Source organism: Schistocerca gregaria, chromosome 3 (genome assembly GCF_023897955.1).
Source record: "Schistocerca gregaria isolate iqSchGreg1 chromosome 3, iqSchGreg1.2, whole genome shotgun sequence".
Classification (NCBI taxonomy): domain Eukaryota; kingdom Metazoa; phylum Arthropoda; class Insecta; order Orthoptera; family Acrididae; genus Schistocerca; species Schistocerca gregaria.
In genome coordinates, this window is record NC_064922.1 from 588,974,237 (window position 1) to 588,994,304 (window position 20,068).

Genomic DNA, 20,068 nt, shown 5'->3' on the forward strand with positions numbered 1-20,068 from the left:
AAACCAGTGCCACCTCTCTCAGCAAGACGAAAATTTATGTTTAAAGATACTGAATTTCGCGGCGGGCTCTGCTTCCTATGGCTATCGGTTCATCTCGCACGGAAGCTAGTAATGCAGAAATCCGTCGCAGGCCCACGAGCGCACCGCCGTCATTTCCTCGCGCAGTCGCCGTGTTCGTGAGTACGCACATGCACTTGAAAGTGTTGGACAGAGCGAGCATTCATTTCTTTTTAAGTATCGCAATTGAGTCATTTGAGTGCGGCAAAAGCAGTGGTGCAGCGTGTCTTCTCGTAAGATCTCGCAGCTGCTTGGAAGTATGTCCATCGTTTAAGACGACAGAAAACTAGCGTCAGCGGTGCGTCAGTGGGAAGTCGGTGAAGTCGCCATTGGAGCCCCAAGCCAGTAATTACGACACGCAAATCACTCGCACACATTGCAGCTGTACCACCATGCTTGGCAGAGGGACAGGATAGCTGAGTCAAGCAGAGCGCTAGACCGACAACCGAAAGGTCCCGGGTTTAAGCCCCTGTCCAGGCGAAAATTAATACACTGTCGTAACGGCTACTGTGCTGGCCACGGAAGCACTACTGAAACGAGTGAGGCCATGGCGTTTTCTGCCGCCAGGTTGCTTTAAAAGGAGCAGTTTCACTTGTAGAGAGACGCTGCTGCGACGGGCAGTCGTGGCCGAGTGGTTAAGGCGTCTGACTAGAAATCAGATTCCCTCTGGGAGCGTAGGTTCGAGTCCTACCGACTGCGTTTCGTTTTTGTGTCAAGACGCGAAGAGCGTCTCCAACGGAACCGTGAAATGGGCAAACACGTGGGAAACATTGCATTCGAGACGCTTGTGAATTTTCCAGTTGGCAAGTGAGTGTCGACAAAACACGAAGCTCCTCTGCTTCAACGTATGAGACGTAAAAGCTGCTGCAATTTGATTTTCATCGTGTGTCAGCTTTCTTCGATAGACAGTTACGAGCCCAGCGTGATGAGTTCGTAGAGAGCATTCAGAGGACGTTTAATTAGTAACAGCTCCATGCAATGATTGCCCAACAGTAAACGACATGAGGCAGTGTGTCCGTAGCATAGTGGGAAGTGACGTGGAGATAACATGAGCCCGGATAGCTCCGTCGGTAGAGCATTAGGCTTTTAACCTAAGGGTCCAGGGTTCAAGTCCCTGTCCGGGCGGAAATTTTAATACTTTGGTAGCGGCTCGCCTACAAGCGGTGAAAGCACTACGGAAAAAAATGCAGCTACGCCGTTCCCTGGCACTGCAGTGCTCTAAACGGCAGCAGGTGCACGTGTCGGGAGAATCTTGTGCTAGCGGCAGTCGTGGCCGAGTGGTTAAGGCGTCTGACTCGAAATCAGATTCCCTCTGGGAGCGTAGGTTCGAATCCTACCGGCTGCGTGCGATTTTGCGTACAAACGAGCAGAAAGTTTTGCGCACATGTGACATGCATGGGTGAATGCCAATGCAAACCAGTGCCACCTCTCTCAGCAAGACGAAGATTTATGTTTAAAGATACTAAATTTCGCGGCGGGCTCTGCTTCCTATGGCTATCGGTTCATCTCGCACGGAAGCTAGTAATGCAGAAATCCGTCGCAGGCCCACGAGCGCACCGCCGTCATTTCCTCGCGCAGTCGCCGTGTTCGTGAGTACGCACATGTACTTGAAAGTGTTGGACAGAGCGAGCATTCATTTCTTTTTAAGTATCGCAATTGAGTCATTTGAGTGCGGCAAAAGCAGTGGTGCAGCGTGTCTTCTCGTAAGATCTCGCAGCTGCTTGGAAGTATGTCCATCGTTTAAGACGACAGAAAACTAGCGTCAGCGGTGCGTCAGTGGGAAGTCGGTGAAGTCGCCATTGGAGCCCCAAGCCAGTAATTACGACACGCAAATCACTCGCACACATTGCAGCTGTACCACCATGCTTGGCAGAGGGACAGGATAGCTGAGTCAAGCAGAGCGCTAGACCGACAACCGAAAGGTCCCGGGTTTAAGCCCCTGTCCAGGCGAAAATTAATACACTGTCGTAACGGCTACTGTGCTGGCCACGGAAGCACTACAGAAACGAGTGAGGCCATGGCGTTTTCTGCCGCCAGGTTGCTTTAAAAGGAGCAGTTTCACTTGTAGAGAGACGCTGCTGCGACGGGCAGTCGTGGCCGAGTGGTTAAGGCGTCTGACTAGAAATCAGATTCCCTCTGGGAGCGTAGGTTCGAGTCCTACCGACTGCGTTTCGTTTTTGTGTCAAGACGCGAAGAGCGTCTCCAACGGAACCGTGAAATGGGCAAACACGTGGGAAACATTGCATTCGAGACGCTTGTGAATTTTCCAGTTGGCAAGTGAGTGTCGACAAAACACGAAGCTCCTCTGCTTCAACGTATGAGACGTAAAAGCTGCTGCAATTTGATTTTCATCGTGTGTCAGCTTTCTTCGATAGACAGTTACGAGCCCAGCGTGATGAGTTCGTAGAGAGCATTCAGAGGACGTTTAATTAGTAACAGCTCCATGCAATGATTGCCCAACAGTAAACGACATGAGGCAGTGTGTCCGTAGCATAGTGGGAAGTGACGTGGAGATAACATGAGCCCGGATAGCTCCGTCGGTAGAGCATTAGGCTTTTAACCTAAGGGTCCAGGGTTCAAGTCCCTGTCCGGGCGGAAATTTTAATACTTTGGTAGCGGCTCGCCTACAAGCGGTGAAAGCACTACGGAAAAAAATGCAGCTACGCCGTTCCCTGGCACTGCAGTGCTCTAAACGGCAGCAGGTGCACGTGTCGGGAGAATCTTGTGCTAGCGGCAGTCGTGGCCGAGTGGTTAAGGCGTCTGACTCGAAATCAGATTCCCTCTGGGAGCGTAGGTTCGAATCCTACCGGCTGCGTGCGATTTTGCGTACAAACGAGCAGAAAGTTTTGCGCACATGTGACATGCATGGGTGAATGCCAATGCAAACCAGTGCCACCTCTCTCAGCAAGACGAAGATTTATGTTTAAAGATACTAAATTTCGCGGCGGGCTCTGCTTCCTATGGCTATCGGTTCATCTCGCACGGAAGCTAGTAATGCAGAAATCCGTCGCAGGCCCACGAGCGCACCGCCGTCATTTCCTCGCGCAGTCGCCGTGTTCGTGAGTACGCACATGTACTTGAAAGTGTTGGACAGAGCGAGCATTCATTTCTTTTTAAGTATCGCAATTGAGTCATTTGAGTGCGGCAAAAGCAGTGGTGCAGCGTGTCTTCTCGTAAGATCTCGCAGCTGCTTGGAAGTATGTCCATCGTTTAAGACGACAGAAAACTAGCGTCAGCGGTGCGTCAGTGGGAAGTCGGTGAAGTCGCCATTGGAGCCCCAAGCCAGTAATTACGACACGCAAATCACTCGCACACATTGCAGCTGTACCACCATGCTTGGCAGAGGGACAGGATAGCTGAGTCAAGCAGAGCGCTAGACCGACAACCGAAAGGTCCCGGGTTTAAGCCCCTGTCCAGGCGAAAATTAATACACTGTCGTAACGGCTACTGTGCTGGCCACGGAAGCACTACTGAAACGAGTGAGGCCATGGCGTTTTCTGCCGCCAGGTTGCTTTAAAAGGAGCAGTTTCACTTGTAGAGAGACGCTGCTGCGACGGGCAGTCGTGGCCGAGTGGTTAAGGCGTCTGACTAGAAATCAGATTCCCTCTGGGAGCGTAGGTTCGAGTCCTACCGACTGCGTTTCGTTTTTGTGTCAAGACGCGAAGAGCGTCTCCAACGGAACCGTGAAATGGGCAAACACGTGGGAAACATTGCATTCGAGACGCTTGTGAATTTTCCAGTTGGCAAGTGAGTGTCGACAAAACACGAAGCTCCTCTGCTTCAACGTATGAGACGTAAAAGCTGCTGCAATTTGATTTTCATCGTGTGTCAGCTTTCTTCGATAGACAGTTACGAGCCCAGCGTGATGAGTTCGTAGAGAGCATTCAGAGGACGTTTAATTAGTAACAGCTCCATGCAATGATTGCCCAACAGTAAACGACATGAGGCAGTGTGTCCGTAGCATAGTGGGAAGTGACGTGGAGATAACATGAGCCCGGATAGCTCCGTCGGTAGAGCATTAGGCTTTTAACCTAAGGGTCCAGGGTTCAAGTCCCTGTCCGGGCGGAAATTTTAATACTTTGGTAGCGGCTCGCCTACAAGCGGTGAAAGCACTACGGAAAAAAATGCAGCTACGCCGTTCCCTGGCACTGCAGTGCTCTAAACGGCAGCAGGTGCACGTGTCGGGAGAATCTTGTGCTAGCGGCAGTCGTGGCCGAGTGGTTAAGGCGTCTGACTCGAAATCAGATTCCCTCTGGGAGCGTAGGTTCGAATCCTACCGGCTGCGTGCGATTTTGCGTACAAACGAGCAGAAAGTTTCGCGCACATGTGACATGCATGGGTGAATGCCAATGCAAACCAGTGCCACCTCTCTCAGCAAGACGAAGATTTATGTTTAAAGATACTAAATTTCGCGGCGGGCTCTGCTTCCTATGGCTATCGGTTCATCTCGCACGGAAGCTAGTAATGCAGAAATCCGTCGCAGGCCCACGAGCGCACCGCCGTCATTTCCTCGCGCAGTCGCCGTGTTCGTGAGTACGCACATGTACTTGAAAGTGTTGGACAGAGCGAGCATTCATTTCTTTTTAAGTATCGCAATTGAGTCATTTGAGTGCGGCAAAAGCAGTGGTGCAGCGTGTCTTCTCGTAAGATCTCGCAGCTGCTTGGAAGTATGTCCATCGTTTAAGACGACAGAAAACTAGCGTCAGCGGTGCGTCAGTGGGAAGTCGGTGAAGTCGCCATTGGAGCCCCAAGCCAGTAATTACGACACGCAAATCACTCGCACACATTGCAGCTGTACCACCATGCTTGGCAGAGGGACAGGATAGCTGAGTCAAGCAGAGCGCTAGACCGACAACCGAAAGGTCCCGGGTTTAAGCCCCTGTCCAGGCGAAAATTAATACACTGTCGTAACGGCTACTGTGCTGGCCACGGAAGCACTACAGAAACGAGTGAGGCCATGGCGTTTTCTGCCGCCAGGTTGCTTTAAAAGGAGCAGTTTCACTTGTAGAGAGACGCTGCTGCGACGGGCAGTCGTGGCCGAGTGGTTAAGGCGTCTGACTAGAAATCAGATTCCCTCTGGGAGCGTAGGTTCGAGTCCTACCGACTGCGTTTCGTTTTTGTGTCAAGACGCGAAGAGCGTCTCCAACGGAACCGTGAAATGGGCAAACACGTGGGAAACATTGCATTCGAGACGCTTGTGAATTTTCCAGTTGGCAAGTGAGTGTCGACAAAACACGAAGCTCCTCTGCTTCAACGTATGAGACGTAAAAGCTGCTGCAATTTGATTTTCATCGTGTGTCAGCTTTCTTCGATAGACAGTTACGAGCCCAGCGTGATGAGTTCGTAGAGAGCATTCAGAGGACGTTTAATTAGTAACAGCTCCATGCAATGATTGCCCAACAGTAAACGACATGAGGCAGTGTGTCCGTAGCATAGTGGGAAGTGACGTGGAGATAACATGAGCCCGGATAGCTCCGTCGGTAGAGCATTAGGCTTTTAACCTAAGGGTCCAGGGTTCAAGTCCCTGTCCGGGCGGAAATTTTAATACTTTGGTAGCGGCTCGCCTACAAGCGGTGAAAGCACTACGGAAAAAAATGCAGCTACGCCGTTCCCTGGCACTGCAGTGCTCTAAACGGCAGCAGGTGCACGTGTCGGGAGAATCTTGTGCTAGCGGCAGTCGTGGCCGAGTGGTTAAGGCGTCTGACTCGAAATCAGATTCCCTCTGGGAGCGTAGGTTCGAATCCTACCGGCTGCGTGCGATTTTGCGTACAAACGAGCAGAAAGTTTCGCGCACATGTGACATGCATGGGTGAATGCCAATGCAAACCAGTGCCACCTCTCTCAGCAAGACGAAGATTTATGTTTAAAGATACTAAATTTCGCGGCGGGCTCTGCTTCCTATGGCTATCGGTTCATCTCGCACGGAAGCTAGTAATGCAGAAATCCGTCGCAGGCCCACGAGCGCACCGCCGTCATTTCCTCGCGCAGTCGCCGTGTTCGTGAGTACGCACATGTACTTGAAAGTGTTGGACAGAGCGAGCATTCATTTCTTTTTAAGTATCGCAATTGAGTCATTTGAGTGCGGCAAAAGCAGTGGTGCAGCGTGTCTTCTCGTAAGATCTCGCAGCTGCTTGGAAGTATGTCCATCGTTTAAGACGACAGAAAACTAGCGTCAGCGGTGCGTCAGTGGGAAGTCGGTGAAGTCGCCATTGGAGCCCCAAGCCAGTAATTACGACACGCAAATCACTCGCACACATTGCAGCTGTACCACCATGCTTGGCAGAGGGACAGGATAGCTGAGTCAAGCAGAGCGCTAGACCGACAACCGAAAGGTCCCGGGTTTAAGCCCCTGTCCAGGCGAAAATTAATACACTGTCGTAACGGCTACTGTGCTGGCCACGGAAGCACTACAGAAACGAGTGAGGCCATGGCGTTTTCTGCCGCCAGGTTGCTTTAAAAGGAGCAGTTTCACTTGTAGAGAGACGCTGCTGCGACGGGCAGTCGTGGCCGAGTGGTTAAGGCGTCTGACTAGAAATCAGATTCCCTCTGGGAGCGTAGGTTCGAGTCCTACCGACTGCGTTTCGTTTTTGTGTCAAGACGCGAAGAGCGTCTCCAACGGAACCGTGAAATGGGCAAACACGTGGGAAACATTGCATTCGAGACGCTTGTGAATTTTCCAGTTGGCAAGTGAGTGTCGACAAAACACGAAGCTCCTCTGCTTCAACGTATGAGACGTAAAAGCTGCTGCAATTTGATTTTCATCGTGTGTCAGCTTTCTTCGATAGACAGTTACGAGCCCAGCGTGATGAGTTCGTAGAGAGCATTCAGAGGACGTTTAATTAGTAACAGCTCCATGCAATGATTGCCCAACAGTAAACGACATGAGGCAGTGTGTCCGTAGCATAGTGGGAAGTGACGTGGAGATAACATGAGCCCGGATAGCTCCGTCGGTAGAGCATTAGGCTTTTAACCTAAGGGTCCAGGGTTCAAGTCCCTGTCCGGGCGGAAATTTTAATACTTTGGTAGCGGCTCGCCTACAAGCGGTGAAAGCACTACGGAAAAAAATGCAGCTACGCCGTTCCCTGGCACTGCAGTGCTCTAAACGGCAGCAGGTGCACGTGTCGGGAGAATCTTGTGCTAGCGGCAGTCGTGGCCGAGTGGTTAAGGCGTCTGACTCGAAATCAGATTCCCTCTGGGAGCGTAGGTTCGAATCCTACCGGCTGCGTGCGATTTTGCGTACAAACGAGCAGAAAGTTTCGCGCACATGTGACATGCATGGGTGAATGCCAATGCAAACCAGTGCCACCTCTCTCAGCAAGACGAAGATTTATGTTTAAAGATACTAAATTTCGCGGCGGGCTCTGCTTCCTATGGCTATCGGTTCATCTCGCACGGAAGCTAGTAATGCAGAAATCCGTCGCAGGCCCACGAGCGCACCGCCGTCATTTCCTCGCGCAGTCGCCGTGTTCGTGAGTACGCACATGTACTTGAAAGTGTTGGACAGAGCGAGCATTCATTTCTTTTTAAGTATCGCAATTGAGTCATTTGAGTGCGGCAAAAGCAGTGGTGCAGCGTGTCTTCTCGTAAGATCTCGCAGCTGCTTGGAAGTATGTCCATCGTTTAAGACGACAGAAAACTAGCGTCAGCGGTGCGTCAGTGGGAAGTCGGTGAAGTCGCCATTGGAGCCCCAAGCCAGTAATTACGACACGCAAATCACTCGCACACATTGCAGCTGTACCACCATGCTTGGCAGAGGGACAGGATAGCTGAGTCAAGCAGAGCGCTAGACCGACAACCGAAAGGTCCCGGGTTTAAGCCCCTGTCCAGGCGAAAATTAATACACTGTCGTAACGGCTACTGTGCTGGCCACGGAAGCACTACAGAAACGAGTGAGGCCATGGCGTTTTCTGCCGCCAGGTTCCTTTAAAAGGAGCAGTTTCACTTGTAGAGAGACGCTGCTGCGACGGGCAGTCGTGGCCGAGTGGTTAAGGCGTCTGACTCGAAATCAGATTCCCTCTGGGAGCGTAGGTTCGAATCCTACCGGCTGCGTGCGATTTTGCGTACAAACGAGCAGAAAGTTTCGCGCACATGTGACATGCATGGGTGAATGCCAATGCAAACCAGTGCCACCTCTCTCAGCAAGACGAAGATTTATGTTTAAAGACACTAAATTTCGCGGCGGGCTCTGCTTCCTATGGCTATCGGTTCATCTCGCACGGAAGCTAGTAATGCAGAAATCCGTCGCAGGCCCACGAGCGCACCGCCGTCATTTCCTCGCGCAGTCGCCGTGTTCGTGAGTACGCACATGTACTTGAAAGTGTTGGACAGAGCGAGCATTCATTTCTTTTTAAGTATCAAGCTGCGGAGCTATGGGGTATCGTCTCAGTTGTGTGACTGGATTCGTGATTTCCTGTCAGGAAGGTCGCAGTTCGTAGTAATAGACGGCAAATCATCGAGTAAAACTGAAGTGATATCAGGTGTTCCCCAGGGAAGCGTCTTGGGACCTCTACTGTTCCTGATCTATATAAATGACCTGGGTGACAATCTGAGCAGTTCTCTTAGGTTGTTCGCAGATGATGCTGTAATTTACCGTCTAGTAAGGTCATCCGAAGACCAGTATCAGCTGCAAAGCGATTTAGAAAAGATTGCTGTATGGTGTGTCAGGTGGCAGTTGACGCTAAATAACGAAAAGTGTGAGATGATCCACATGAGTTCCAAAAGAAATCCGTTGGAATTCGATTACTCGATAAATAGTACAATTCTCAAGGCTGTCAATTCAACTAAGTACCTGGGTGTTAAAATTACAAACAACTTCAGTTGGAAGGACCACATAGATAATATTGTCGGGAAGGCGAGCCAAAGGTTGCGTTTCATTGGCAGGACACTTAGAAGATGCAACAAGTCCACTAAAGAGACAGCTTACACTACACTCGTTCGTCCTCTGTTAGAATATTGCTGCGCGGTGTGGGATCCTTACCAGGTGGGATTGACGGAGGACATCGAGAGGGTGCAAAGAAGGGCAGCTCGTTTTGTATTATCGCGTTATAGGGGAGAGAGTGTGGCAGATATGATACACGAGTTGGGATGGAAATCATTACAGCATAGACGTTTTTCGTCGCGGCGAGACCTTTTTACGAAATTTCAGTCACCAACTTTCTCTTCCGAATGCGAAAATATTTTGTTGAGCCCAACCTACATAGGTAGGAATGATCATCAAAATAAAATAAGAGAAATCAGAGCTCGAACAGAAAGGTTTAGGTGTTCGTTTTTCCCGCTCGCTGTTCGGGAGTGGAATAGTAGAGAGATAGTATGATTGTGGTTCGATGAACCCTCTGCCAAGCACTTAAATGTGAATTGCAGAGTAGTCATGTAGATGTAGATGTAGAATTGAGTCATTTGAGTGCGGCAAAAGCAGTGGTGCAGCGTGTCTTCTCGTAAGATCTCGCAGCTGCTTGGAAGTATGTCCATCGTTTAAGACGACAGAAAACTAGCGTCAGCGGTGCGTCAGTGGGAAGTCGGTGAAGTCGCCATTGGAGCCCCAAGCCAGTAATTACGACACGCAAATCACTCGCACACATTGCAGCTGTACCACCATGCTTGGCAGAGGGACAGGATAGCTGAGTCAAGCAGAGCGCTAGACCGACAACCGCATGGTCCCGGGTTTAAGCCCCTGTCCAGGCGAAAATTAATACACTGTCGTAACGGCTACTGTGCTGGCCACGGAAGCACTACAGAAACGAGTGAGGCCATGGCGTTTTCTGCCGCCAGGTTGCTTTAAAAGGAGCAGTTTCACTTGTAGAGAGACGCTGCTGGGACGGGCAGTCGTGGCCGAGTGGTTAAGGCGTCTGACTAGAAATCAGATTCCCTCTGGGAGCGTAGGTTCGAGTCCTACCGACTGCGTTTCGTTTTTGTGTCAAGACGCGAAGAGCGTCTCCAACGGAACCGTGAAATGGGCAAACATGTGGGAAACATTGCATTCGAGACGCTTGTGAATTTTCCAGTTGGCAAGTGAGTGTCGACAAAACACGAAGCTCCTCTGCTTCAACGTATGAGACGTAAAAGCTGCTGCAATTTGATTTTCATCGTGTGTCAGCTTTCTTCGATAGACAGTTACGAGCCCAGCGTGATGAGTTCGTAGAGAGCATTCAGAGGACGTTTAATTAGTAACAGCTCCATGCAATGATTGCCCAACAGTAAACGACATGAGGCAGTGTGTCCGTAGCATAGTGGGAAGTGACGTGGAGATAACATGAGCTCGGATAGCTCCGTCGGTAGAGCATTAGGCTTTTAACCTAAGGGTCCAGGGTTCAAGTCCCTGTCCGGGCGGAAATTTTAATACTTTGGTAGCGGCTCGCCTACAAGCGGTGAAAGCACTACGGAAAAAAATGCAGCTACGCCGTTCCCTGGCACTGCAGTGCTCTAAACGGCAGCAGGTGCACGTGTCGGGAGAATCTTGTGCTAGCGGCAGTCGTGGCCGAGTGGTTAAGGCGTCTGACTCTAAATCAGATTCCCTCTGGGAGTGTAGGTTCGAATCCTACCGGCTGCGTGCGATTTTGCGTACAAACGAGCAGAAAGTTTCGCGCACATGTGACATGCATGGGTGAATGCCAATGCAAACCAGTGCCACCTCTCTCAGCAAGACGAAGATTTATGTTTAAAGATACTAAATTTCGCGGCGGGCTCTGCTTCCTATGGCTATCGGTTCATCTCGCACGGAAGCTAGTAATGCAGAAATCCGTCGCAGGCCCACGAGCGCACCGCCGTCATTTCCTCGCGCAGTCGCCGTGTTCGTGAGTACGCACATGCACTTGAAAGTGTTGGACAGAGCGAGCATTCATTTCTTTTTAAGTATCGCAATTGAGTCATTTGAGTGCGGCAAAAGCAGTGGTGCAGCGTGTCTTCTCGTAAGATCTCGCAGCTGCTTGGAAGTATGTCCATCGTTTAAGACGACAGAAAACTAGCGTCAGCGGTGCGTCAGTGGGAAGTCGGTGAAGTCGCCATTGGAGCCCCAAGCCAGTAATTACGACACGCAAATCACTCGCACACATTGCAGCTGTACCACCATGCTTGGCAGAGGGACAGGATAGCTGAGTCAAGCAGAGCGCTAGACCGACAACCGAAAGGTCCCGGGTTTAAGCCCCTGTCCAGGCGAAAATTAATACACTGTCGTAACGGCTACTGTGCTGGCCACGGAAGCACTACAGAAACGAGTGAGGCCATGGCGTTTTCTGCCGCCAGGTTGCTTTAAGAGGAGCAGTTTCACTTGTAGAGAGACGCTGCTGCGACGGGCAGTCGTGGCCGAGTGGTTAAGGCGTCTGACTAGAAATCAGATTCCCTCTGGGAGCGTAGGTTCGAGTCCTACCGACTGCGTTTCGTTTTTGTGTCAAGACGCGAAGAGCGTCTCCAACGGAACCGTGAAATGGGCAAACACGTGGGAAACATTGCATTCGAGACGCTTGTGAATTTTCCAGTTGGCAAGTGAGTGTCGACAAAACACGAAGCTCCTCTGCTTCAACGTATGAGACGTAAAAGCTGCTGCAATTTGATTTTCATCGTGTGTCAGCTTTCTTCGATAGACAGTTACGAGCCCAGCGTGATGAGTTCGTAGAGAGCATTCAGAGGACGTTTAATTAGTAACAGCTCCATACAACGATTGCCCAACAGTAAACGACATGAGGCAGTGTGTCCGTAGCATAGTGGGAAGTGACGTGGAGATAACATGAGCCCGGATAGCTCAGTCGGTAGAGCATTAGGCTTTTAACCTAAGGGTCCAGGGTTCAAGTCCCTGTCCGGGCGGAAATTTTAATACTTTGGTAGCGGCTCGCCTACAAGCGGTGAAAGCACTACGGAAAAAAATGCAGCTACGCCGTTCCCTGGCACTGCAGTGCTCTAAACGGCAGCAGGTGCACGTGTCAGGAGAGTGTTGTGCTAGCGGCAGTCGTGGCCGAGTGGTTAAGGCGTCTGACTCGAAATCAGATTCCCTCTGGGAGTGTAGGTTCGAATCCTACCGGCTGCGTGCGATTTTGCGTACAAACGAGCAGAAAGTTTCGCGCACATGTGACATGCATGGGTGAATGCCAATGCAAACCAGTGCCACCTCTCTCAGCAAGACGAAGATTTATGTTTAAAGATACTAAATTTCGCGGCGGGCTCTGCTTCCTATGGCTATCGGTTCATCTCGCACGGAAGCTACTAATGCAGAAATCCGTCGCAGGCCCACGAGCGCACCGCCGTCATTTCCTCGCGCAGTCGCCGTGTTCGTGAGTACGCACATGTACTTGAAAGTGTTGGACAGAGCGAGCATTCATTTCTTTTTAAGTATCGCAATTGAGTCATTTGAGTGCGGCAAAAGCAGTGGTGCAGCGTGTCTTCTCGTAAGATCTCGCAGCTGCTTGGAAGTATGTCCATCGTTTAAGACGACAGAAAACTAGCGTCAGCGGTGCGTCAGTGGGAAGTCGGTGAAGTCGCCATTGGAGCCCCAAGCCAGTAATTACGACACGCAAATCACTCGCACACATTGCAGCTGTACCACCATGCTTGGCAGAGGGACAGGATAGCTGAGTCAAGCAGAGCGCTAGACCGACAACCGCATGGTCCCGGGTTTAAGCCCCTGTCCAGGCGAAAATTAATACACTGTCGTAACGGCTACTGTGCTGGCCACGGAAGCACTACAGAAACGAGTGAGGCCATGGCGTTTTCTGCCGCCAGGTTGCTTTAAAAGGAGCAGTTTCACTTGTAGAGAGACGCTGCTGGGACGGGCAGTCGTGGCCGAGTGGTTAAGGCGTCTGACTAGAAATCAGATTCCCTCTGGGAGCGTAGGTTCGAGTCCTACCGACTGCGTTTCGTTTTTGTGTCAAGACGCGAAGAGCGTCTCCAACGGAACCGTGAAATGGGCAAACATGTGGGAAACATTGCATTCGAGACGCTTGTGAATTTTCCAGTTGGCAAGTGAGTGTCGACAAAACACGAAGCTCCTCTGCTTCAACGTATGAGACGTAAAAGCTGCTGCAATTTGATTTTCATCGTGTGTCAGCTTTCTTCGATAGACAGTTACGAGCCCAGCGTGATGAGTTCGTAGAGAGCATTCAGAGGACGTTTAATTAGTAACAGCTCCATGCAATGATTGCCCAACAGTAAACGACATGAGGCAGTGTGTCCGTAGCATAGTGGGAAGTGACGTGGAGATAACATGAGCTCGGATAGCTCCGTCGGTAGAGCATTAGGCTTTTAACCTAAGGGTCCAGGGTTCAAGTCCCTGTCCGGGCGGAAATTTTAATACTTTGGTAGCGGCTCGCCTACAAGCGGTGAAAGCACTACGGAAAAAAATGCAGCTACGCCGTTCCCTGGCACTGCAGTGCTCTAAACGGCAGCAGGTGCACGTGTCGGGAGAATCTTGTGCTAGCGGCAGTCGTGGCCGAGTGGTTAAGGCGTCTGACTCTAAATCAGATTCCCTCTGGGAGTGTAGGTTCGAATCCTACCGGCTGCGTGCGATTTTGCGTACAAACGAGCAGAAAGTTTCGCGCACATGTGACATGCATGGGTGAATGCCAATGCAAACCAGTGCCACCTCTCTCAGCAAGACGAAGATTTATGTTTAAAGATACTAAATTTCGCGGCGGGCTCTGCTTCCTATGGCTATCGGTTCATCTCGCACGGAAGCTAGTAATGCAGAAATCCGTCGCAGGCCCACGAGCGCACCGCCGTCATTTCCTCGCGCAGTCGCCGTGTTCGTGAGTACGCACATGTACTTGAAAGTGTTGGACAGAGCGAGCATTCATTTCTTTTTAAGTATCGCAATTGAGTCATTTGAGTGCGGCAAAAGCAGTGGTGCAGCGTGTCTTCTCGTAAGATCTCGCAGCTGCTTGGAAGTATGTCCATCGTTTAAGACGACAGAAAACTAGCGTCAGCGGTGCGTCAGTGGGAAGTCGGCGAAGTCGCCATTGGAGCCCCAAGCCAGTAATTACGACACGCAAATCACTCGCACACATTGCAGCTGTACCACCATGCTTGGCAGAGGGACAGGATAGCTGAGTCAAGCAGAGCGCTAGACCGACAACCGAAAGGTCCCGGGTTTAAGCCCCTGTCCAGGCGAAAATTAATACACTGTCGTAACGGCTACTGTGCTGGCCACGGAAGCACTACAGAAAGGAGTGAGGCCATGGCGTTTTCTGCCGCCAGGTTGCTTTAAGAGGAGCAGTTTCACTTGTAGAGAGACGCTGCTGCGACGGGCAGTCGTGGCCGAGTGGTTAAGGCGTCTGACTAGAAATCAGATTCCCTCTGGGAGCGTAGGTTCGAGTCCTACCGACTGCGTTTCGTTTTTGTGTCAAGACGCGAAGAGCGTCTCCAACGGAACCGTGAAATGGGCAAACACGTGGGAAACATTGCATTCGAGACGCTTGTGAATTTTCCAGTTGGCAAGTGAGTGTCGACAAAACACGAAGCTCCTCTGCTTCAACGTATGAGACGTAAGAGCTGCTGCAATTTGATTTTCATCGTGTGTCAGCTTTCTTCGATAGACAGTTACGAGCCCAGCGTGATGAGTTCGTAGAGAGCATTCAGAGGACGTTTAATTAGTAACAGCTCCATGCAACGATTGCCCAACAGTAAACGACATGAGGCAGTGTGTCCGTAGCATAGTGGGAAGTGACGTGGAGATAACATGAGCCCGGATAGCTCAGTCGGTAGAGCATTAGGCTTTTAACCTAAGGGTCCAGGGTTCAAGTCCCTGTCCGGGCGGAAATTTTAATACTTTGGTAGCGGCTCGCCTACAAGCGGTGAAAGCACTACGGAAAAAAATGCAGCTACGCCGTTCCCTGGCACTGCAGTGCTCTAAACGGCAGCAGGTGCACGTGTCAGGAGAGTGTTGTGCTAGCGGCAGTCGTGGCCAAGTGGTTAAGGCGTCTGACTCGAAATCAGATTCCCTCTGGGAGCGTAGGTTCGAATCCTACCGGCTGCGTGCGATTTTGCGTACAAACGAGCAGAAAGTTTCGCGCACATGTGACATGCATGGGTGAATGCCAATGCAAACCAGTGCCACCTCTCTCAGCAAGACGAAGATTTATGTTTAAAGATACTGAATTTCGCGGCGGGCTCTGCTTCCTATGGCTATCGGTTCATCTCGCACGGAAGCTAGTAATGCAGAAATCCGTCGCAGGCCCACGAGCGCACCGCCGTCATTTCCTCGCGCAGTCGCCGTGTTCGTGAGTACGCACATGTACTTGAAAGTGTTGGACAGAGCGAGCATTCATTTCTTTTTAAGTATCGCAATTGAGTCATTTGAGTGCGGCAAAAGCAGTGGTGCAGCGTGTCTTCTCGTAAGATCTCGCAGCTGCTTGGAAGTATGTCCATCGTTTAAGACGACAGAAAACTAGCGTCAGCGGTGCGTCAGTGGGAAGTCGGTGAAGTCGCCATTGGAGCCCCAAGCCAGTAATTACGACACGCAAATCACTCGCACACATTGCAGCTGTACCACCATGCTTGGCAGAGGGACAGGATAGCTGAGTCAAGCAGAGCGCTAGACCGACAACCGAAAGGTCCCGGGTTTAAGCCCCTGTCCAGGCGAAAATTAATACACTGTCGTAACGGCTACTGTGCTGGCCACGGAAGCACTACAGAAACGAGTGAGGCCATGGCGTTTTCTGCCGCCAGGTTGCTTTAAAAGGAGCAGTTTCACTTGTAGAGAGACGCTGCTGCGACGGGCAGTCGTGGCCGAGTGGTTAAGGCGTCTGACTAGAAATCAGATTCCCTCTGGGAGCGTAGGTTCGAGTCCTACCGACTGCGTTTCGTTTTTGTGTCAAGACGCGAAGAGCGTCTCCAACGGAACCGTGAAATGGGCAAACACGTGGGAAACATTGCATTCGAGACGCTTGTGAATTTTCCAGTTGGCAAGTGAGTGTCGACAAAACACGAAGCTCCTCTGCTTCAACGTATGAGACGTAAAAGCTGCTGCAATTTGATTTTCATCGTGTGTCAGCTTTCTTCGATAGACAGTTACGAGCCCAGCGTGATGAGTTCGTAGAGAGCATTCAGAGGACGTTTAATTAGTAACAGCTCCATGCAATGATTGCCCAACAGTAAACGACATGAGGCAGTGTGTCCGTAGCATAGTGGGAAGTGACGTGGAGATAACATGAGCCCGGATAGCTCAGTCGGTAGAGCATTAGGTTTTTAACCTAAGGGTCCAGGGTTCAAGTCCCTGTCCGGGCGGAAATTTTAATACTTTGGTAGCGGCTCGCCTACAAGCGGTGAAAGCACTACGGAAAAAAATGCAGCTACGCCGTTCCCTGGCACTGCAGTGCTCTAAACGGCAGCAGGTGCACGTATCAGGAGAGTGTTATGCTAGCGGCAGTCGTGGCCGAGTGGTTAAGGCGTCTGACTCGAAATCAGATTCCCTCTGGGAGCGTAGGTTCGAATCCTACCGGCTGCGTGCGATTTTGCGTACAAACGAGCAGAAAGTTTCGCGCACATGTGACATGCATGGGTGAATGCCAATGCAAACCAGTGCCACCTCTCTCAGCAAGACGAAGATTTATGTTTAAAGATACTGAATTTCGCGGCGGGCTCTGCTTCCTATGGCTATCGGTTCATCTCGCACGGAAGCTAGTAATGCAGAAATCCGTCGCAGGCCCACGAGCGCACCGCCGTCATTTCCTCGCGCAGTCGCCGTGTTCGTGAGTACGCACATGTACTTGAAAGTGTTGGACAGAGCGAGCATTCATTTCTTTTTAAGTATCGCAATTGAGTCATTTGAGTGTGGCAAAAGCAGTGGTGCAGCGTGTCTTCTCGTAAGATCTCGCAGCTGCTTGGAAGTATGTCCATCGTTTAAGACGACAGAAAACTAGCGTCAGCGGTGCGTCAGTGGGAAGTCGGTGAAGTCGCCATTGGAGCCCCAAGCCAGTAATTACGACACGCAAATCACTCGCACACATTGCAGCTGTACCACCATGCTTGGCAGAGGGACAGGATAGCTGAGTCAAGCAGAGCGCTAGACCGACAACCGAAAGGTCCCGGGTTTAAGCCCCTGTCCAGGCGAAAATTAATACACTGTCGTAACGGCTACTGTGCTGGCCACGGAAGCACTACAGAAACGAGTGAGGCCATGGCGTTTTCTGCCGCCAGGTTGCTTTAAAAGGAGCAGTTTCACTTGTAGAGAGACGCTGCTGCGACGGGCAGTCGTGGCCGAGTGGTTAAGGCGTCTGACTAGAAATCAGATTCCCTCTGGGAGCGTAGGTTCGAGTCCTACCGACTGCGTTTCGTTTTTGTGTCAAGACGCGAAGAGCGTCTCCAACGGAACCGTGAAATGGGCAAACACGTGGGAAACATTGCATTCGAGACGCTTGTGAATTTTCCAGTTGGCAAGTGAGTGTCGACAAAACACGAAGCTCCTCTGCTTCAACGTATGAGACGTAAGAGCTGCTGCAATTTGATTTTCATCGTGTGTCAGCTTTCTTCGATAGACAGTTACGAGCCCAGCGTGATGAGTTCGTAGAGAGCATTCAGAGGACGTTTAATTAGTAACAGCTCCATGCAACGATTGCCCAACAGTAAACGACATGAGGCAGTGTGTCCGTAGCATAGTGGGAAGTGACGTGGAGATAACATGAGCCCGGATAGCTCAGTCGGTAGAGCATTAGGCTTTTAACCTAAGGGTCCAGGGTTCAAGTCCCTGTCCGGGCGGAAATTTTAATACTTTGGTAGCGGCTCGCCTACAAGCGGTGAAAGCACTACGGAAAAAAATGCAGCTACGCCGTTCCCTGGCACTGCAGTGCTCTAAACGGCAGCAGGTGCACGTGTCAGGAGAGTGTTGTGCTAGCGGCAGTCGTGGCCAAGTGGTTAAGGCGTCTGACTCGAAATCAGATTCCCTCTGGGAGCGTAGGTTCGAATCCTACCGGCTGCGTGCGATTTTGCGTACAAACGAGCAGAAAGTTTCGCGCACATGTGACATGCATGGGTGAATGCCAATGCAAACCAGTGCCACCTCTCTCAGCAAGACGAAGATTTATGTTTAAAGATACTGAATTTCGCGGCGGGCTCTGCTTCCTATGGCTATCGGTTCATCTCGCACGGAAGCTAGTAATGCAGAAATCCGTCGCAGGCCCACGAGCGCACCGCCGTCATTTCCTCGCGCAGTCGCCGTGTTCGTGAGTACGCACATGTACTTGAAAGTGTTGGACAGAGCGAGCATTCATTTCTTTTTAAGTATCGCAATTGAGTCATTTGAGTGCGGCAAAAGCAGTGGTGCAGCGTGTCTTCTCGTAAGATCTCGCAGCTGCTTGGAAGTATGTCCATCGTTTAAGACGACAGAAAACTAGCGTCAGCGGTGCGTCAGTGGGAAGTCGGTGAAGTCGCCATTGGAGCCCCAAGCCAGTAATTACGACACGCAAATCACTCGCACACATTGCAGCTGTACCACCATGCTTGGCAGAGGGACAGGATAGCTGAGTCAAGCAGAGCGCTAGACCGACAACCGAAAGGTCCCGGGTTTAAGCCCCTGTCCAGGCGAAAATTAATACACTGTCGTAACGGCTACTGTGCTGGCCACGGAAGCACTACAGAAACGAGTGAGGCCATGGCGTTTTCTGCCGCCAGGTTGCTTTAAAAGGAGCAGTTTCACTTGTAGAGAGACGCTGCTGCGACGGGCAGTCGTGGCCGAGTGGTTAAGGCGTCTGACTAGAAATCAGATTCCCTCTGGGAGCGTAGGTTCGAGTCCTACCGACTGCGTTTCGTTTTTGTGTCAAGACGCGAAGAGCGTCTCCAACGGAACCGTGAAATGGGCAAACACGTGGGAAACATTGCATTCGAGACGCTTGTGAATTTTCCAGTTGGCAAGTGAGTGTCGACAAAACACGAAGCACCACTGCTTCAACGTATGAGACGTAAAAGCTGCTGCAATTTGATTTTCATCGTGTGTCAGCTTTCTTCGATAGACAGTTACGAGCCCAGCGTGATGAGTTCGTAGAGAGCATTCAGAGGACGTTTAATTAGTAACAGCTCCATGCAATGATTGCCCAACAGTAAACGACATGAGGCAGTGTGTCCGTAGCATAGTGGGAAGTGACGTGGAGATAACATGAGCCCGGATAGCTCCGTCGGTAGAGCATTAGGCTTTTAACCTAAGGGTCCAGGGTTCAAGTCCCTGTCCGGGCGGAAATTTTAATACTTTGGTAGCGGCTCGCCTACAAGCGGTGAAAGCACTACGGAAAAAAATGCAGCTACGCCGTTCCCTGGCACTGCAGTGCTCTAAACGGTAGCAGGTGCACGTGTCGGGAGAATATTGCGCTAGCGGCAGTCGTGGCCGAGTGGTTAAGGCGTCTGACTCGAAATCAGATTCCTTCTGGGAGCGTAGGTTCGAATCCTACCGGCTGCGTGCGATTTTGCGTACAAACGAGCAGAAAGTTTCGCGCACATGTGACATGCATGGGTGAATGCCAATGCAAACCAGTGCCACCTCTCTCAGCAAGACGAAGATTTATGTTTAAAGATACTGAATTTCGCGGCGGGCTCTGCTTCCTATGGCTATCGGTTCATCTCGCACGGAAGCTAGTAATGCAGAAATCCGTCGCAGGCCCACGAGCGCACCGCCGTCATTTCCTCGCGCAGTCGCCGTGTTCGTGAGTACGCACATGTACTTGAAAGTGTTGGACAGAGCGAGCATTCATTTCTTTTTAAGTATCGCAATTGAGTCATTTGAGTGTGGCAAAAGCAGTGGTGCAGCGTGTCTTCTCGTAAGATCTCGCAGCTGCTTGGAAGTATGTCCATCGTTTAAGACGACAGAAAACTAGCGTCAGCGGTGCGTCAGTGGGAAGTCGGTGAAGTCGCCATTGGAGCCCCAAGCCAGTAATTACGACACGCAAATCACTCGCACACATTGCAGCTGTACCACCATGCTTGGCAGAGGGACAGGATAGCTGAGTCAAGCAGAGCGCTAGACCGACAACCGAAAGGTCCCGGGTTTAAGCCCCTGTCCAGGCGAAAATTAATACACTGTCGTAACGGCTACTGTGCTGGCCAC

General features: G+C 51.0%; 35 non-coding genes across 35 annotated transcripts; all 35 read left to right on the forward strand.

Annotated features, from left to right (window-relative positions):
* The first annotated feature begins 674 nt into the window (after nt 1–674).
* Trnas-aga (transfer RNA serine (anticodon AGA)) lies at nt 675–756 on the forward strand. The gene has a single exon. It is a non-coding gene; the product is annotated as a tRNA-Ser (tRNA).
* A 353-nt stretch (nt 757–1,109) lies between these two features.
* On the forward strand, nt 1,110–1,182 carry Trnak-uuu (transfer RNA lysine (anticodon UUU)). The gene has a single exon. It is a non-coding gene; the product is annotated as a tRNA-Lys (tRNA).
* Nucleotides 1,183–1,320: 138 nt separating this feature from the next.
* Nucleotides 1,321–1,402, forward strand: Trnas-cga (transfer RNA serine (anticodon CGA)). Its single transcript has one exon. It is a non-coding gene; the product is annotated as a tRNA-Ser (tRNA).
* A 742-nt stretch (nt 1,403–2,144) lies between these two features.
* Nucleotides 2,145–2,226, forward strand: Trnas-aga (transfer RNA serine (anticodon AGA)). Its single transcript has one exon. It is a non-coding gene; the product is annotated as a tRNA-Ser (tRNA).
* A 353-nt stretch (nt 2,227–2,579) lies between these two features.
* On the forward strand, nt 2,580–2,652 carry Trnak-uuu (transfer RNA lysine (anticodon UUU)). Its single transcript has one exon. It is a non-coding gene; the product is annotated as a tRNA-Lys (tRNA).
* Nucleotides 2,653–2,790: 138 nt separating this feature from the next.
* On the forward strand, nt 2,791–2,872 carry Trnas-cga (transfer RNA serine (anticodon CGA)). Its single transcript has one exon. It is a non-coding gene; the product is annotated as a tRNA-Ser (tRNA).
* A 742-nt stretch (nt 2,873–3,614) lies between these two features.
* On the forward strand, nt 3,615–3,696 carry Trnas-aga (transfer RNA serine (anticodon AGA)). Its single transcript has one exon. It is a non-coding gene; the product is annotated as a tRNA-Ser (tRNA).
* Nucleotides 3,697–4,049: 353 nt separating this feature from the next.
* On the forward strand, nt 4,050–4,122 carry Trnak-uuu (transfer RNA lysine (anticodon UUU)). Its single transcript has one exon. It is a non-coding gene; the product is annotated as a tRNA-Lys (tRNA).
* Nucleotides 4,123–4,260: 138 nt separating this feature from the next.
* Trnas-cga (transfer RNA serine (anticodon CGA)) lies at nt 4,261–4,342 on the forward strand. The gene has a single exon. It is a non-coding gene; the product is annotated as a tRNA-Ser (tRNA).
* Nucleotides 4,343–5,084: 742 nt separating this feature from the next.
* Nucleotides 5,085–5,166, forward strand: Trnas-aga (transfer RNA serine (anticodon AGA)). The gene has a single exon. It is a non-coding gene; the product is annotated as a tRNA-Ser (tRNA).
* A 353-nt stretch (nt 5,167–5,519) lies between these two features.
* Nucleotides 5,520–5,592, forward strand: Trnak-uuu (transfer RNA lysine (anticodon UUU)). Its single transcript has one exon. It is a non-coding gene; the product is annotated as a tRNA-Lys (tRNA).
* Nucleotides 5,593–5,730: 138 nt separating this feature from the next.
* Nucleotides 5,731–5,812, forward strand: Trnas-cga (transfer RNA serine (anticodon CGA)). Its single transcript has one exon. It is a non-coding gene; the product is annotated as a tRNA-Ser (tRNA).
* Nucleotides 5,813–6,554: 742 nt separating this feature from the next.
* Nucleotides 6,555–6,636, forward strand: Trnas-aga (transfer RNA serine (anticodon AGA)). The gene has a single exon. It is a non-coding gene; the product is annotated as a tRNA-Ser (tRNA).
* A 353-nt stretch (nt 6,637–6,989) lies between these two features.
* Trnak-uuu (transfer RNA lysine (anticodon UUU)) lies at nt 6,990–7,062 on the forward strand. The gene has a single exon. It is a non-coding gene; the product is annotated as a tRNA-Lys (tRNA).
* Nucleotides 7,063–7,200: 138 nt separating this feature from the next.
* On the forward strand, nt 7,201–7,282 carry Trnas-cga (transfer RNA serine (anticodon CGA)). Its single transcript has one exon. It is a non-coding gene; the product is annotated as a tRNA-Ser (tRNA).
* Nucleotides 7,283–8,024: 742 nt separating this feature from the next.
* Trnas-cga (transfer RNA serine (anticodon CGA)) lies at nt 8,025–8,106 on the forward strand. Its single transcript has one exon. It is a non-coding gene; the product is annotated as a tRNA-Ser (tRNA).
* Nucleotides 8,107–9,875: 1,769 nt separating this feature from the next.
* Nucleotides 9,876–9,957, forward strand: Trnas-aga (transfer RNA serine (anticodon AGA)). The gene has a single exon. It is a non-coding gene; the product is annotated as a tRNA-Ser (tRNA).
* A 353-nt stretch (nt 9,958–10,310) lies between these two features.
* Trnak-uuu (transfer RNA lysine (anticodon UUU)) lies at nt 10,311–10,383 on the forward strand. Its single transcript has one exon. It is a non-coding gene; the product is annotated as a tRNA-Lys (tRNA).
* A 962-nt stretch (nt 10,384–11,345) lies between these two features.
* On the forward strand, nt 11,346–11,427 carry Trnas-aga (transfer RNA serine (anticodon AGA)). Its single transcript has one exon. It is a non-coding gene; the product is annotated as a tRNA-Ser (tRNA).
* Nucleotides 11,428–11,780: 353 nt separating this feature from the next.
* Trnak-uuu (transfer RNA lysine (anticodon UUU)) lies at nt 11,781–11,853 on the forward strand. Its single transcript has one exon. It is a non-coding gene; the product is annotated as a tRNA-Lys (tRNA).
* A 138-nt stretch (nt 11,854–11,991) lies between these two features.
* Nucleotides 11,992–12,073, forward strand: Trnas-cga (transfer RNA serine (anticodon CGA)). The gene has a single exon. It is a non-coding gene; the product is annotated as a tRNA-Ser (tRNA).
* A 742-nt stretch (nt 12,074–12,815) lies between these two features.
* On the forward strand, nt 12,816–12,897 carry Trnas-aga (transfer RNA serine (anticodon AGA)). The gene has a single exon. It is a non-coding gene; the product is annotated as a tRNA-Ser (tRNA).
* A 353-nt stretch (nt 12,898–13,250) lies between these two features.
* Trnak-uuu (transfer RNA lysine (anticodon UUU)) lies at nt 13,251–13,323 on the forward strand. Its single transcript has one exon. It is a non-coding gene; the product is annotated as a tRNA-Lys (tRNA).
* Nucleotides 13,324–14,285: 962 nt separating this feature from the next.
* Nucleotides 14,286–14,367, forward strand: Trnas-aga (transfer RNA serine (anticodon AGA)). The gene has a single exon. It is a non-coding gene; the product is annotated as a tRNA-Ser (tRNA).
* Nucleotides 14,368–14,720: 353 nt separating this feature from the next.
* Nucleotides 14,721–14,793, forward strand: Trnak-uuu (transfer RNA lysine (anticodon UUU)). Its single transcript has one exon. It is a non-coding gene; the product is annotated as a tRNA-Lys (tRNA).
* A 138-nt stretch (nt 14,794–14,931) lies between these two features.
* Nucleotides 14,932–15,013, forward strand: Trnas-cga (transfer RNA serine (anticodon CGA)). Its single transcript has one exon. It is a non-coding gene; the product is annotated as a tRNA-Ser (tRNA).
* Nucleotides 15,014–15,755: 742 nt separating this feature from the next.
* Nucleotides 15,756–15,837, forward strand: Trnas-aga (transfer RNA serine (anticodon AGA)). The gene has a single exon. It is a non-coding gene; the product is annotated as a tRNA-Ser (tRNA).
* Nucleotides 15,838–16,190: 353 nt separating this feature from the next.
* Trnak-uuu (transfer RNA lysine (anticodon UUU)) lies at nt 16,191–16,263 on the forward strand. Its single transcript has one exon. It is a non-coding gene; the product is annotated as a tRNA-Lys (tRNA).
* Nucleotides 16,264–16,401: 138 nt separating this feature from the next.
* Nucleotides 16,402–16,483, forward strand: Trnas-cga (transfer RNA serine (anticodon CGA)). The gene has a single exon. It is a non-coding gene; the product is annotated as a tRNA-Ser (tRNA).
* Nucleotides 16,484–17,225: 742 nt separating this feature from the next.
* Nucleotides 17,226–17,307, forward strand: Trnas-aga (transfer RNA serine (anticodon AGA)). The gene has a single exon. It is a non-coding gene; the product is annotated as a tRNA-Ser (tRNA).
* Nucleotides 17,308–17,660: 353 nt separating this feature from the next.
* Nucleotides 17,661–17,733, forward strand: Trnak-uuu (transfer RNA lysine (anticodon UUU)). Its single transcript has one exon. It is a non-coding gene; the product is annotated as a tRNA-Lys (tRNA).
* Nucleotides 17,734–17,871: 138 nt separating this feature from the next.
* On the forward strand, nt 17,872–17,953 carry Trnas-cga (transfer RNA serine (anticodon CGA)). The gene has a single exon. It is a non-coding gene; the product is annotated as a tRNA-Ser (tRNA).
* A 742-nt stretch (nt 17,954–18,695) lies between these two features.
* Nucleotides 18,696–18,777, forward strand: Trnas-aga (transfer RNA serine (anticodon AGA)). Its single transcript has one exon. It is a non-coding gene; the product is annotated as a tRNA-Ser (tRNA).
* A 353-nt stretch (nt 18,778–19,130) lies between these two features.
* Trnak-uuu (transfer RNA lysine (anticodon UUU)) lies at nt 19,131–19,203 on the forward strand. The gene has a single exon. It is a non-coding gene; the product is annotated as a tRNA-Lys (tRNA).
* Nucleotides 19,204–19,341: 138 nt separating this feature from the next.
* Trnas-cga (transfer RNA serine (anticodon CGA)) lies at nt 19,342–19,423 on the forward strand. Its single transcript has one exon. It is a non-coding gene; the product is annotated as a tRNA-Ser (tRNA).
* Nucleotides 19,424–20,068: the final 645 nt, after the last annotated feature.